This window comes from Oryzias latipes, chromosome 12 (genome assembly GCF_053564925.1).
Source record: "Oryzias latipes strain Hd-rR chromosome 12, Olatipes_Hd-rR_3.1".
Classification (NCBI taxonomy): Eukaryota; Metazoa; Chordata; class Actinopteri; order Beloniformes; family Adrianichthyidae; genus Oryzias; species Oryzias latipes.
The window spans coordinates 27356297-27371449 of record NC_136248.1 but is presented as its reverse complement, the minus strand read 5'-3'; the positions used below and the strand labels follow the sequence as shown (position 1 = coordinate 27371449).

General features: G+C 37.4%; 1 protein-coding gene across 5 annotated transcripts in view; it reads left to right on the top strand.

Moving 5' to 3' along the window:
• Window positions 1-15153, top strand: part of hexb (hexosaminidase B (beta polypeptide)) — a 189030-nt gene that overhangs the window by 95710 nt on the left and 78167 nt on the right. The window lies entirely within an intron of this gene.

Below are 15153 nucleotides of genomic sequence, written 5' to 3'. Positions count from 1 at the left end.
AAACGGCTGCTTTCTTTGCACGCCACCTCTCCTCAATCGCTTCGCCATCCACCGGGTTTTCCGATTCCTCCCATGCAGTCTATTCATTCCTTTTTGTCAGAAACTCGTGATTTGGAACCGGAAATGTTGGACAAAATGCCTTTATTTAGTCAGGAAGTAACAAAACACATCCTCTGTGTTGCAGTCACAGTCAACATTTAGACAAACCCAACATGCTACTTTCAGGAAAAATGATGGCAATTAGGGCTGCACAACATAAGGAAAACTTGCAATATGCGATATTAGTGATCAACATTGTGATGACGATATCCATCCATTTCACTTTAGTTTAATTTACATAAGATTCAAACCTTAAACCTTAAATTATACTCCAAATGAAACTAGTCTACATGGGAGACGAGCATCTAACATAAAAGGGCTTCATCGATTGCTCAAATTCATAGATTTTTTTGATTCACTAAATACTTCAAGCTGCCATAAGATTGTTTTAGCACATTTAAAGTAACCATGTTTTGGGATATGTGTATTGCACAGCTTGATATCGCGACAACGATAAATGTGCGATTCATTGTGCAGGCCTTGTAGCAATGCTAAATGCTGCAGTCCTACATGGCTGTATCTCGCCTACTTCACACTTTCTTACCCTCACGTGTTATTCAGGTGTTCACTACGACCTGCCCTTAGAAAAGATGTGCATGAAGTTGTTTAATGTACAGGCTAACCTTGACATTTTTGTGCAGGTTACCCATGTGCCCTGTAGACGTTTGCCCATTTTTCACCCACTGATAGCCTGGATCCATCCGTGGGGCAGTTGTGACTAAGGATTGATATACAGTATGGAGCAATTTGGTGTGAAGTATAAAGAAAGAAACTGAATCCATAAATACACCTTAAATTATACGTTCTAGTCAAAACAGCTTTATTTTTAAACCAAGAACGGTGCTAACCTCGTGGAGCAGAAAAACCTCAATGTTCCACCTGAATCAGCTGGTTTGAATTTATCAGAGATTAAATAGAGCATGATGGGAAGCAGTTTTTGGCGGGTGGTAAACTCACACATGAACTCGACAAACTCGTATTATTCTGTCCCACCCAATCCCCCATGCATTGAACATTGTTGCGTTGGGCGGAGTAAACGCTCATCATGTGGGTGACGCCAGAAATCATCAGTCACATAATCAATATGTCTATGGCGTCTAGCAATTTGCAACCATTAATCCATTTTAGCAGAAATCTTTTTAATGAGTTTGTATTATGACGACAGAAAATGATTTGCTAACAAGATGGGTTTTTTTCCCCATTTGATTTTCTTCTGGCTCGATTGCTGCATAAAACATAATCACACTTTGGCTCCATGCTCAGTCTGACTCATGTTTATGGTGATTTGATTTCATTTCCGGCATTGAAACGATTATTTCACATCAGCTTGAGTCTGTATTCTCTCTCTGTAACCATGCTTCAAACCAGCATTTCTGTGCAGATATCTCATTCAGCATCAGACTCCATGCACTGAAGGTGTTATATTAAGTGACAGGGGGGGTTATGCAGTCCTCCTCGGTAGTTTGTGAACCGTGTTCTTCCTCACTCTTATTTCCATTCACAATGTTAGATTGTGTTAACACTGAAACGCAACACCTTCAGCTGAGGATAACGGTGGATTTTTTTGCTCTGCTGCTAATAAACACGTTTTAGTTGACAACATGTGAAACCGGTGACATCAAAACTTCAATTTCTGCAGAGGTAATTTGTGATTTTTAATTAGGGGCACACACACAAGAAAATACTATTTTGTGTAACCATTATCTGATGGAAGACACTGTCGATTTCGGATTACCTCTTAATTACCTGAAAAGCATTACAAAAGGTCACAAAATGTTCTAGTCGTCCTTCATTTCATGAACCTAATCCATGGGATTCTCATCAGGTGTCTGCATTTGATCTTTAGTAACTACCATAAATGTACTAAATCCCCTGAATGTTGCGTTTTATCAAGATAGAAGAAAATATAGGGTCTCCACACAAACTATGTAAAGGCCGTGTCACAAAGCCACTATGTACATTTTGGGAATTTTCCAAAGTCTTAGGTGATAAAACCGTGATATAAGTCATTCATAAGGGTTTCTTTTGTTCGTCAATGTGAATCTGTTTTTGAGGTGTTAAAAAGCTTGGGTCAGTTAAGGATTACGCTCTTTATGTGTAATTTAAGTAGTTTTTGCATAATTATTACATAAATCTTATGCAATTGTGCATGATTTTTTGCTAGATGCATACGCAAATTCGTGACTTTTCAAGACTACGCATGTACCACCGATGTTTAAATTCTTATATTGCATATACAACGCACATACAACATCATAAAATTACGTAATTGGCACACCAATTTTTGGGCTAGATTTGGCTTATAGGTGTTCTTTTTAGTAGTTTATTCGTACTTTTTGCGTGGTGTCAAAGTGGTTCATTTGTGATACATCTGTAAAAATTTCATGTAAAAAACAATAACACTTCTTTTTTTCTCCACATAAATTCTCATCCGTTCAATATGCGCAGAATGCACATCGTGGCTGTGTGACACGGCCTTAAAATCTTCATCATTTCACTCAAATAAAAGGGTCTACAGTAATTTTTCCAAACTTGATGAGCTTCCTGCTTCTCTGGAAACATAATGAGCAGCGAGCCCCTGGTTGACTGAAGGAATTGGAACTTGGAGAGGACTGCTCTCATTATGTCAAGCTTTGCTACGCTGGGGGGCTGCTGTTCCAGTCACTTTTGGGCCAATGGCAACATGGAACTGACCCACATAGCCTTGGAATTCATTATGAACAGTGGAGGTTGATCAAACAGCAAGCAACATCTGGAGCTGTTGTTTCTTAGAGCTGCTTCTCTGTGGGCTCTTTGGGGATTTTAACACTTAAACCAAACAAATTGAGTTTCTATGACTCAGGCACTTTGTGTCCTGTTGGGTAACTGTCAACCTGTAATGACATCCTGATGTCTTTTTTTTAATCATCTCTTTTTTCCCATCACTTAAAGTTCAGCAAAAAACGTCTTTCTAATTTAAAAGCACCGATAAAGATGAAACTATTGTAACTTGATAAGCTGCATGACACTTTAAAAATGAATAACAGCAACTCCAGAGAATTACACCTCTGAGAACTGGGAGGGGAATTCTTTCAAATTGTGCTTTAAAGAAAACCTGCTTCTTTACCTTTGGTCTCCTGCCAAAACCTTACAATGCCGTATGTGTTCAACCATTGCTGATTGAGCATGTTCTCTTGTTGTTGCATCAAAACATGAGTGATGGATGGGGAAACTAGAAACAACTCAAATACAGGTGAGAATGGGGTCATTTATTTAAGGTTACTGAGAGTAAATGTTGATGAACAAATGTAGAGGAAACAGTTCTTACTTGGTAGATCTGAGTAAAAACTCTTGGACAGGATACTGGCAGAACGAGGAGTCTAGAGGTGAGCACACAAATTGAGTGAGTGAAAGGAAGTCTGTAGTTCCTGTAGTTTTTGGGTGGAATCTTCTAAAATAAAAAATAAAAAAATCCAACAGCTAATTAGTGAGGAAGCTGGGTAGAAAAATGGACGTAACCTTAAGCAAGGATGTGGTTCAAAACTTAACTAGCAACAGCATCTAGACTTAAAGTCCTCTAGCTTCAAGTGTTTCACCCCTCATTGAAATATCTTGATTAGTCTGACTTAAAAAAGAAAGAAAACTTTGAAGTCTAGATGCCCACGACTCAACTTTAAGACATCACCTGAATGAATAGGAACTCTGACTTAACTAGCAACATGAGCTTGAAGTGATGATTAACTTGACTGGACTTAAACTGAACTCAGACAAAAGCAGGAAAATCACTGCAAACTTGCATTGAAATGGAGACACTGAGGACAAGGTATACCCTGGGAACCAAGAGAGTACCAGGAGCTTTGGTGGCACCACAGGAGGAGACGGAGAAAGTGGCGGGACAAAAAGAATGAGAGCTGCATGGTTGAGGAGCATGACACTTAAGCCACAGACTTTTATGTTTTTTTGTTTTTGTTTAATCACCTCTGAATTGAATATTCTTTAGAACAAAACATTTTGTTCAAAGTAAATTACAAATAAGGTACAATATAGGCCAAAGCTAAATCAAGAGTTTTAAAGTAAAAGATGTGAAATAAAATTCAGCATTTGCAGCAATCTTTACCTCAAACTTGCACTGAGATTCTCTAACCGATTCTTGCTCATATCTCCAATCTATCCCATTTTAGTTCCATAGGTTACAATCTTCTCACAGATTTTTCTCATTTTGATTGAACTTCTGGCTTAAAGCACATAAATCATTGAAGACACCACCAACAACTCTGTGAACAACCTGGTGCAGATTTGTTTGAAAGCTTCTAAACACCTCAAAGCTCCAGCTCTGTCACTCAGGCAAAGATGTCAGAAGACCAATACAAACCTTTAAGGTCACTGCAGACCTTTTGGTCTCTACGTTTGACCCCAAAGTGTTTTGTTTAGCTTATCGCTCTCATTTGAGCAGAGAATTCTTGGCTTGCTTGGAGGTTTGTCCCATGGATTTGAAATAGACACTATGAGGGCAAAATGCTGCCTCTGTGAAAAACTCTGAATACATAGTTTATTGTATTTGCACCAAATATGTTCTTTGCTTGTTGCACAATTTTTCCCCCATTTGCAGATCATTTGGGTTTAGTTCTGCAGACTCCATCCTGTTTAACTACTTTGTGCGGTTTTTAACGTATCTGGGAGAAACAGTCAATGAAATCCAGCATCAAGTGGTTTGTGTGGAATTGTTTGATAAACATGGCATTTTTCAGTCCGATACTCCCGTATCGTGGACTAAAACCAACTCCTAAACCATCGAGCGACGAGACCACAACACTGAAAAGAAGGAGCAGTTTCCAGACATTTTTCTGCCAAGTCTGCTGGATATTTCAGAAAAGATCTGTGTTTGGATTGAAAGGAATTTTGGCCTAAATGATGAATAAGCAATGCCTAATTAGAGGGAATTATATTAGATAGGGTTTGTGAAATAGGAGTAAACAAAACCTAAAGCATAATAGAATGCCAAGAATCAAGAAAACAGAGAGTGCATGCAGACATTTAATGAAAGAGTTTATGGTTCTGTTTAGTGTTGAAATTTTCTTGTGATTCAACACTGCTTCAGTGTTTTCTGTTGGCGCTTTACACACATTTGTGCAAGTTTGTTGGGAACAAACAGCTTCTGCTAAATATCAGGCTTTTAAGCCCTAATGAGAGCTGCATTTTTCCTCAACTGTGAAATATTTTACTGCAAGTCAGGTTCCTTTTTTTCGTGTGGATTTAATAGGATCAACAGAATGTTTTTCCCTCTATGGCTTTGGTCTCACAGGTGCAAATAATCACAAACATACCTCCAGGTTTTATGGAGGACTTTGGAGGGGAAAGTAAACACAAGGGAAACAGCAAAAAGAAAAAACGTACAAAGACATTATTGAGAAACCCGATGACTTCACTTCCATTTGTTTAATCCTTGTTTGTTTGTCAAGCTTAATAATTCACTGGTAGATATTCTAAGCTGTCTGTATACAGAGCTGATTCATGCATCTGCAGTAATCGCTGTATTTTAATGTTGAATTTGGAAAAAAACAACTTTTAGAGTGGTCTCATTTGCAATGATGGATTACATTTACTTAGGCAACAGCAGCATACTTTTGCAAACAAATGGGCCTTGGACCTCCAGCAGCTTCAGTAAACCTGAAGCAAATGAGAGTTCAATTAAAATATTGTCATTTTTTTCCCCTAGTTTTGCAACCAGATTGTGTATTTTAAATCTGAGTTTTGCAATAAAGGAAAAAAATACTGAGATGGAAGTGTGAACATCCAAAGATGTTTTTTATAGGCTGCCAGTGCTACAAACAAGAGAATGTTTAACTTTCTGTCATAACTTTTTAGTAGCACTCAGTTTTCACCTTTTGTTCAGACTCTGATATCTGAAACCTCTCGATCATAAAAAAATGTAAATAATTATGTTATTCTTTTCCATCTTGATCGATTCACCAAGTCATTCTTTTACACAGGCCTATGCACACCAAAAGAGCAAAAACGTTAATGTAAAAATAATCCAACTGGCATTATTGGCTTTCAGTAGCCATATTTGCACTAAAATCTGTCAAGCCAGGGGAATTTTATTTGCAAGTGAGAGATCAAACCCTGTTGTTGTGGATGACCTAACGGTAAGGTCTGACCTGCTTGGGTTTCCACTGGTAGGAAACTAGGTCAAGTTGCAGTAACTGCATCAGCTACGCTTTGTTGATAATAATAGTCAGTTATGCTGTCATGTTTATGTCACCTTTAAATCAAAGAGAAAGAATACAAACAGATCAGTCAAAGGAAACTCTGCTTAAATCCAGTATTCCTTGTTCTTGCCTCTGACGTTTATCTGTTTCTCCCATTAGTTGTATATGAGAACTAGACTAAGAAAGCTCACCCCCCTTGTTTTCCAAACAGGAAGTACCCGCTGGTCCCAAATAGCTGAAATCCCATAGACTTCTATTGAGACATAAACAGCGATCAGTCATTCTATTTGTCAGAATAACCATTAACATGTTCTTCATTATCCTAATTCTTTTCCATGATATTTTTGTTGTCGCACAAGTTACTCGAGTTATAAACTAACCAATCAGATTCCTAAATAAAAATATGTGGCCTCGTGTTGAATGCTCAAAGTGTTTGATTAACAGATTCTCCCGAGCCCACTTTGGGTGGAAGGGGTGTGGCCTTCTAACGTGCTCACTTCTGATTGGAGAGAGTGGTTGCCATAGAAATGTAGACTTACACCAACTTAAACCAATCACACCGTTCTGAGGACTTTGGGTTCACATCAAACACATCAATTCAAGTTAAAACTTTGAGTCAAAAATTGTCATAGACAGACACATTTCCATTTATACAGTAAATTGCAAATTTGATCAATTAAATATGTTTGTCAAATATTTTGATTAATTGTTTAAAAGGGAGTGGGGAAAAAGCTATTTTAAAAAACTTATTAAATGACTTAATTTGCACTTCCTCATTGGGTTTGGCAGTTTAACTAAAGTAAAGAAGGCGTATGACAATTTAGAGAATTAATCAAAGCACTTTCCAATTTATTGCCTTTTTTTTTAGTATCTGGATTGTTAAAAGTTGCATTTAATCTTTTCTCCCTTCTGGACGTCATCAGAAAGGGGTCAAGACCCTGAAAGTTACAGCTTTCTGTTTTGTCTCTTTCATAAACATTTACCAGTAGGTGTGTGCTTAGCGCCATTTTAAAATGTTTTACAGTGTTTTTGGAAACACATTGTGACCCAAAAACCCTGCAAAAAGTGAGTCAGCTGGTTTTGTTCCTTTTAAAACAATGTTTACGACCTCAAAACAAACTTTGAATCAAATATTGGAAATGTAACTGAAATACCAGACACTTTCCTCTTATAGCAGGTTAAAGTGTATTCATACATTTACAATTTTCTGTACTTGAAAGGGAAAAATCAAGGTTACACTTTGACTTTAGTTTAAACCAGCAAGAAGTTCACAACTGAGATTTGACTGAAAGCTCAACAAATCTCTGATAGTCTGGCATGAATTGAAGGGCCTACAACTACGATCCCTCTTAAAAGTTACTTCAGAGTTGACTCATTGCAAAAGAAAAATCTCTGTCTTTTAGTCATTGACCATCTCAGTCAGATCCACAGTCTTCTGCTGATACGTCAACATCTTTGATTGTTCTCCTATATTCATAACCCATGTAGGAACCTTTTTGTATATTCATCAAATATAAAGGTAAAAAACAGTTTGTTTTTTTAAAATCCCCTTTTCCAAAAAAGTCAGCACTAAACGAAACTAAAAAGAAAATGATGTAATCTTACTTAACCCTCTAGGATCTGACATTTTGCAGAGCAGTCCTTTTTGGTTTCTCCGTGCAGTTTGGGCCGATTGGGATCTGAAAGGTAAACAATGTAGTTTTTGAGAAAAATGCAGTCCATAAAAGAGAGAAATAGATTCTTAATTTTAGTGAATAAGTGGAATATAGTCCAGAGACACCACAAATGTGTGACACAAAGATAAAAAGAAAGGATTAAAAGTTAAAGTCAGTTTATAAAATAATAAAAAACTAGTGAAAAGGTTTTGTTATATGTCTTGTTTCTTTAAATGTCAATCATCCCCTCTACCACAGAATTTAATGGATAAGTTGAACCCAAAAATGCATGTTCCCTATTTGTCTAACCTTATTTTAAAGAAAAGTAAATGGGCTTTTCAACAGAATAAGATTTATTGCTGAGGTTCATTGTAATAAAAAATAATCTATCAATCATGAATTCTTACGGCTTCTCCCTACCACTCCAATTGTAGGTACATTTGGAGGGTTTGGATTGTCTGAACTAGTTTTTCAAGGGCTAACCCGCGTTGCGCTATGCCGCGGAGGAGAAGTGCTTCTCTTTGAATGGGTGTGCTCTGATGCTCAGAAGTTTACATTTAAATGTGTATAAAGACTTTTTTTTTAAGCATGACCTTTTTATAGTTATAAAACCAATGTTATGCATTTCCGAGCGTTAGCAGCTACGCGACATTTATGTAAGGGATAATTGCCAACGAAGTGCCCATAATGAAAAACTCATAGACAACGTGGAGTGCTGATCATGCCGGACAATGCTTCTGCAGCCTCCATTCATTTCTGATAATGGACACCTTGTCTGGCTTTATCCCGTTTATGCCATGGACACTGACGAAAGAAAGAAATATTAAATCAGTTGTTAGTATTTTAATCTTGTTCTTTTTTAGGTTTAAACTGTTTTACACAAAAAGCGGACTATTTGAAACGCAATGTGTTGTCATGGTAACGACCTCGCTCTGCAGCAGCAAAGGAATGTATCGTTTTAGCAGGAAAAATTCATCTCCTCCTCCTTATTCTCTTTTTCTCTTGTGCTTCTTCAGCAGTCTTCAAAATTATCCAATTCTCCAAACAGGTTGAAAGAAACTATAATATCACTCATGTCTTTTTTTACTGTCTGGTTGTTGTGATAAACACTGGAATAAGGTATGTCAACATATAACATTACAATCTTTAGTTTGCTTAGAAAAGTGTCCCAAATGTTTTTTTTTTTCCTTTTTGTGTGAGTGCTGAATTGGAGCACTATGGACCAGATGTTTTGTTTTTTCCCTTATATGTTTGAGGTTGAAAGAGGAAAACCTTGGCGGTGTAAAAATAAAGTTTAGAAGTCTACATTTCTATAGTAAATAATTTTTAAAAAATTTAACTTTTTGATATAGAACTTTTTTGTTTTCGTATTTTGATCTTTTGCTGTGCCACAATGTCATAAATTTAAATAAAAAACATTAAAATGAGGCTTTTCAAAGCAAATATGAGCTTATTTTAAAAATAGATGAATTAATTACAGGTCATAATTAATTATCTAAAAAAATGAATCCCATGGTAGTACTATTTAGAATATTTACTAAATATGTAAACAGGTGTTTACGGTGAACCAAATGAAATGAGTAAAGTGACTAAAAAAGGCTTTAGAGCAAAACAGGAAGTAAAAAGCTCATTTAAACTAGATTAGTTGAAGTCCTGATAGGATGCTGATATTTTCCAGAATCGATCTTTGCAGTTGCACTCTCATTCACTCTCAAAATGACTACAAAGTTAGATTTTTAAAAGCAATGTCCCAAGAAAGGTTGTTCCTCAGTTGGAACCAATACCGTGGGAAAGAACTGCGACTTATCAGCTGGATCACCGCAGAGCTCGTCTGAAGTTCAGAAGGCCTCATATCAGATACCAAAGGTTCAGACGGGTGACTTGCAATGATTTCTGGGGTGATAATTTTGGAATGACTGCAGATTAGTTTCATGGAGAAATTGTTGTGGAAGCAGTGTTTGAGAAATCTCAAGCCTGATTCGTATCAAGTTTTGTTTCTTTCCTATATTTTTGAATTTACTGCTAAAGTTTAGGTTGATATATATATTTATAAAGAAATCCTTTTTGTGTGAAAGTATGTTTCCCATAAATAATTCCCTGTTCATCTCTGGTGTAGTTGTTTTGGGAATTGATTCTTTTGACCGAATCGTAAAGGGAAATGCAGCAAACACACACGTGACCCGAGACGGCCTTGATGAGTCTCTGTCTATTTCTGTCTTTTCTCCCACATTACTTTGATGAATAACACCAGAGCACACAAACATCAGGGGTCATCCATCAGCTCTGCACCAGCTCCCAGATAGAGAGGAGGACATGAAATATTAACACCCACAACTTCTCCCAGCACACAACAGAACTATGACATGTACAGTGAATTATTAAAACTCTTTAGCAGCTGTACAGTTAAAACCATTGATTTATGTCCATCTAGAAGGATGGGACGGTTATGTAATCTGAAATTATCCACCAGAGAAGTCACTATGGTTTAGTAGTAGTAGTTTAAATATTGCAGGAAAGAATGACTTCCTAATTTTCCAAAACATTTTTTGTGATTCTGGTTTCTGAAAATTGATGTCTAAATGACAGCTTCTGTGTTACTGACATTAAAATATGTCAAAGCATCACCCCTGCATATTTCTACAAATACTTATGCGAACAAAAAAATAGTTTATTCATGTCTAGATACATTTTAAAAATTGACTAAATGAAAAGTAATTATTTACTTTTTCTTTGAAGGCTTTGAGTTTCTTTGAGTTTTTGTCAAGAGCCTACAGTAGTCCACACCCACACTTTGGACCTTTTAGTATGATATACGTAATTAAACAGGAATTATTGTCAAATCTATTCACATTTTAGTTTCCTAAAGTTCAACCCACTGTTGTTTTTCCATATTGAAGTAATCCAAAGGGAACGTTATTAGAACCCTCTACCACTCTATGGTCACATGTCTTTGTTAAATTCAAAGTGTTTCCACACATTGGACTGGAATGATGACGGTTTTTGCTGCATTTCATGTGTGTTGTCAGCTTGGTCATTTTTACAGTACAGTAAAATAAACCTACCGTGTCTCAATCCAAATGGTATTTTCCAATATTGATATAATTCATTTATTTCATTTTTTAATGATTTTATAATAGTATAGGAAGGTTCGAGGAACAATTTACCTCATACAGATCAATCTCGTTGGATTATATGGATTAAGTCGGTTAATAGTTTCACCCCTACTACCCACACTGATTATTGGAGCCAGCGCCTCGCTCTCTTATGTGCGGTAAAATATAAACAAATTCAAACCTAAAATCAATCCAAACCCAGTACTCTAATACTGCCAGAGAAGGAACATGGCGTACCAGCCGAGCCTGTCAGTCATTTCAAATTCCTCTCCCTCACCAGGGGCTGATGATCAGCCCTAATACACCAGAAATGGGTATCAACACACTTGTGCTAGGTGAACAAAGTAGGTTTGAAAGTTACATCATGAAGTACATATGTAGTTCTCCAAAATTTATCAGACAACTGACTACCATGAAGACTAGGGTTTTGTGATGAGTTCATTTCCACTGTCAATTCTGATACACCTGAGGGATCTTCCAAGTACAGCTGTGTGAACAACATGAAACGGTTTCATGCACTCCTGCAATACATGCAACATTATTACAGATACAGGGATAGAACGAGAAGCACACGAGGTAAAGACAGTCTACAAGAGAGAGATGATGCAGTTCACGCCTCAGATAATACATATCTACCCCCCTCCAGATTGGAATTGGATGAAGTTACTCAACCATAGCAACCCCCTTCCTTTGTTGTCCCTGCCAGTTCTCCAAATGGGCCACCAGCAGGGCACTAACAAGTGGATGACAGTCTGCCCCAGCGGGGGACACAAGCGGGAATGAAACCAAAGCGCTTAAGGTTAGAAGCAAGGCTGCATGAGTGAGCCCATTTACATACCAACCAGCATCATATAACTGGGAGTAATCGGATATATGCGAATTGGCTGTTGAAATTCGACCATTGGAATGTTCTGGTCTACACTGTCGTTCATTATTCGATTTATTTTGTTTGCAATGATGGAACTTTCAAACTTCCTTTTCCTTTTAAAAACGGTCAATACATTGCAAAAAACAATTTATTTTCCACAAATGTTGCAGCATCGACAATTGTCGTATTAGCTTTGCTAATGTGGGAGCTAATATGTCTTCATATCAAAACAAATTGCTGCTATTTTTTGTGGCTACGTCTTGGATATGCATAGGGATGGGTACCGAACTCTGTGCTAAGTTTGTACCGATACTGGCATATACGGTACTGCCAGTACTGTTTAAGAACATGAATTTCTGTGCTTTCGTGCTCCATTTAAGGCATGTCAGCTGTTTGTATTCTATTCAGTTTTACTGTACATTTCTCACAATCATTTTACCTTTCCAGCGATGTGGGCAGGTTTATATGAGACTTGGCAAGGACACAAGGGTGGGCGGAGCTTCAGCCAAAATGCTGAAAGTGGAGCAAACAAAAATGTGGTTGGGCTTCACAGCAGAAGATGCTAAATCAGTGACCTGATGCATAAGACTGACGTGCAACGCTCCGAAAATAGACAGATGTGGCTAGGACTATGTGTCTATTTACGATTGTGTGAAAAAATAAAGTATGAAATAAAACATCTTAGGCATCTTAGATGCTGCTTCTTCACACTTACAGTTTTTGTAAACGATTGGCGTGGTTTTTTTTCTTCCTTTTTGAACCATTCCAAGCACAGTTTAGACACCGGAATGGTTTTAAAAGCACCAATTTGGCACTGGTACTGGATAATATCCAAAAGGTGCCCATTCACAGATATGCAAAGTTACTCTCAGGCCTCATGTGACTCCATTCTTGTGCATTTTATTTCATCTGCGCATACGTATAACCACAAACTATTCTGGTTGAAAGTGTATATTTTCTGGAAAGTATTGGCTTTCATGGAAGAGATCTATCTACATGTGTTTATCTAATATCGGATTGTCTGTAGGGTAAACCAAACACTCCACCTTTCCTAATTAAGATGCAGCAGGTGCCCGATGCTCTCAATGACAGCCAGGCTGTTTTATTTTTTTATTATTTTAAAATGAAGTCAGCACTTTTATACCATATTGTTTAAAGCATTAAATAGTAAAATTTTATATTCCTTTAGCTTTTAGCACAACACAGCCCCCATGAGAAATCAACTCTTGTCAGCCTCGTACAGTGCTCTTTCTCAGTTGTTAAATTTTACGAGCCATGTAATTACAGGTCTGTTTCTTGAGTCAGAGATATGGCAGGCTGCATTCGGAGCATCGTGTTTCTGGATGTGTACCGTATACAGTGCATGAGGGATGAATCATTTAAGGCCAGGTAGATTTGGGGACCTCTAGAGGAAACCGTCAGATCCTTTCCCAAACATATGTGACAGAAATTGACAGATGGCGCTTCTGATGGGGGTGGAGGATGGCAAAACAGCGCCTTTAGGTCAGGTTTTAAAGGTTCTTGTGCCCTTTTCAGACATGCTAAAGCATCAGTATTCATCCTATGAGTTTCTGTGTTCTTCAAGACTTTATTGCTACCTTGACACTGACAAAGCGGCTGTATACTGGTGACATTTGACTGTTCTGGCATAGCAGTTTGTACATTTAGTGAGATATACAACCAGAGTCTTTGAGAATTTGCTATATTTCAACAGCGCTATGTGTAACATGGGTGTTTTGTGTGTTGAGTTATTTTTTTATGATTTTACATCGGATCTAACTAGGACATAATCTGCAAGATCAAAGTAGATAAATGTTGTGTTCTGACCTGATAAAATCATCACCAGGGTGCTAATTCAGACACATTCAGCTGCTGGCAGAATAGTGGAAACTATGCTTGTCTCAAAGTGGCTGTAATGTAACTGATGTATCTGCGTGAATAATTCTGCAGGGGGGAGTGTCTTTCATTGATAAAACATCCGCTTTGAGTGTGCTTAATTCCCACACCCCTCATCCACTCCCTTTGATGCCATGTTTCATGGTCTTGCAGCCACTTGTTCAGTAGTATTGGAGAAACAGTGTTTCTACAGTCGTACATCAGTCTCCAGCACTGTTTTTCAATGACTGAACTGCAGTCAGCTAATAAACCACACTGAATTATTGACAGTGTGTTTAAAAGGCAGTTTACTTTCTGGCTGGGAATGTCTTCAAAAAAGGGTGTGAAAGTCTATTTTAGACTTTTAAAACATAATATTTTTGGTGAAGGAAATTTTCCCACAAACTATCCGTTTGCTCACACAATCTGACCTAAGATGAAATCCTAATTTATGGTATTTTCATAGCATTTCTGCTGCTTTTTCAGGTTTTTCTTTTCTGCCTCCCAGTTGAGAAGCCTGATCTTTCGCTATCTTTGTATCCCAGTCCGCAGACTTGTATTATTCAAAGTCCTGCAGTGTGCTATTTCATCTGCTGTTGCCTTATCTGTCTGGCATCAATCTTGACCTTTATTCGTCTTTAGGCTTCAGCAGGCACGCATCCAAAGGCTGGCAAATGTTTGTGACAGGTACACGTCACTTGAGACTCACAAATACTCTGCCACTCTACGCTTTGCTCGTATCATATACGACTTGAAAATCCCTGAAAGAAACAAGTTATAAATATCTGTCAATCTTGCCTGTCAGCATCTTTTTTTGCCTTCTGTGTTTTTTGTAGTATTGTAAGACATCCTACTATTGTTAATTACTGGCACTAATATTCTCTTTAGGCCAACATCTGCTTACTGTAATTTCACTGAAAAAATATTGAATTAATTTGTCATCTTAAATGTTGTTTTACACAATTAACGTGAATCAGCTGATTCTAACGTAGAGAAATGCGTGTTTTCATATCGGCTTTGCACCGATATCTGAAACATAAAGTATTGCATAACAGCACAGAATTAGTGGATTGACGTTTGTTAGCACTTCATTACTGTAAAGTGTTGCATATCAGTGCAAGACTACTTTTCTCCACTGGAATTTAGTTAATTGCGCAAACGGTTGAGGAGTTATGGAAGTCATAGGAACGTCAACACTAGAGCTGAAGCTCTGGTGTTAAAGGGTTAAAAATTTATTTATTTTTTTGGAAAAAAATTTTGGAAGTTGGAACACAAGAAAAACAAGAAGGATCAATTTATTATTGTCTCAATGAATATAAGAAAAATATCATAAGATTTATGATACCTAGGCTTGC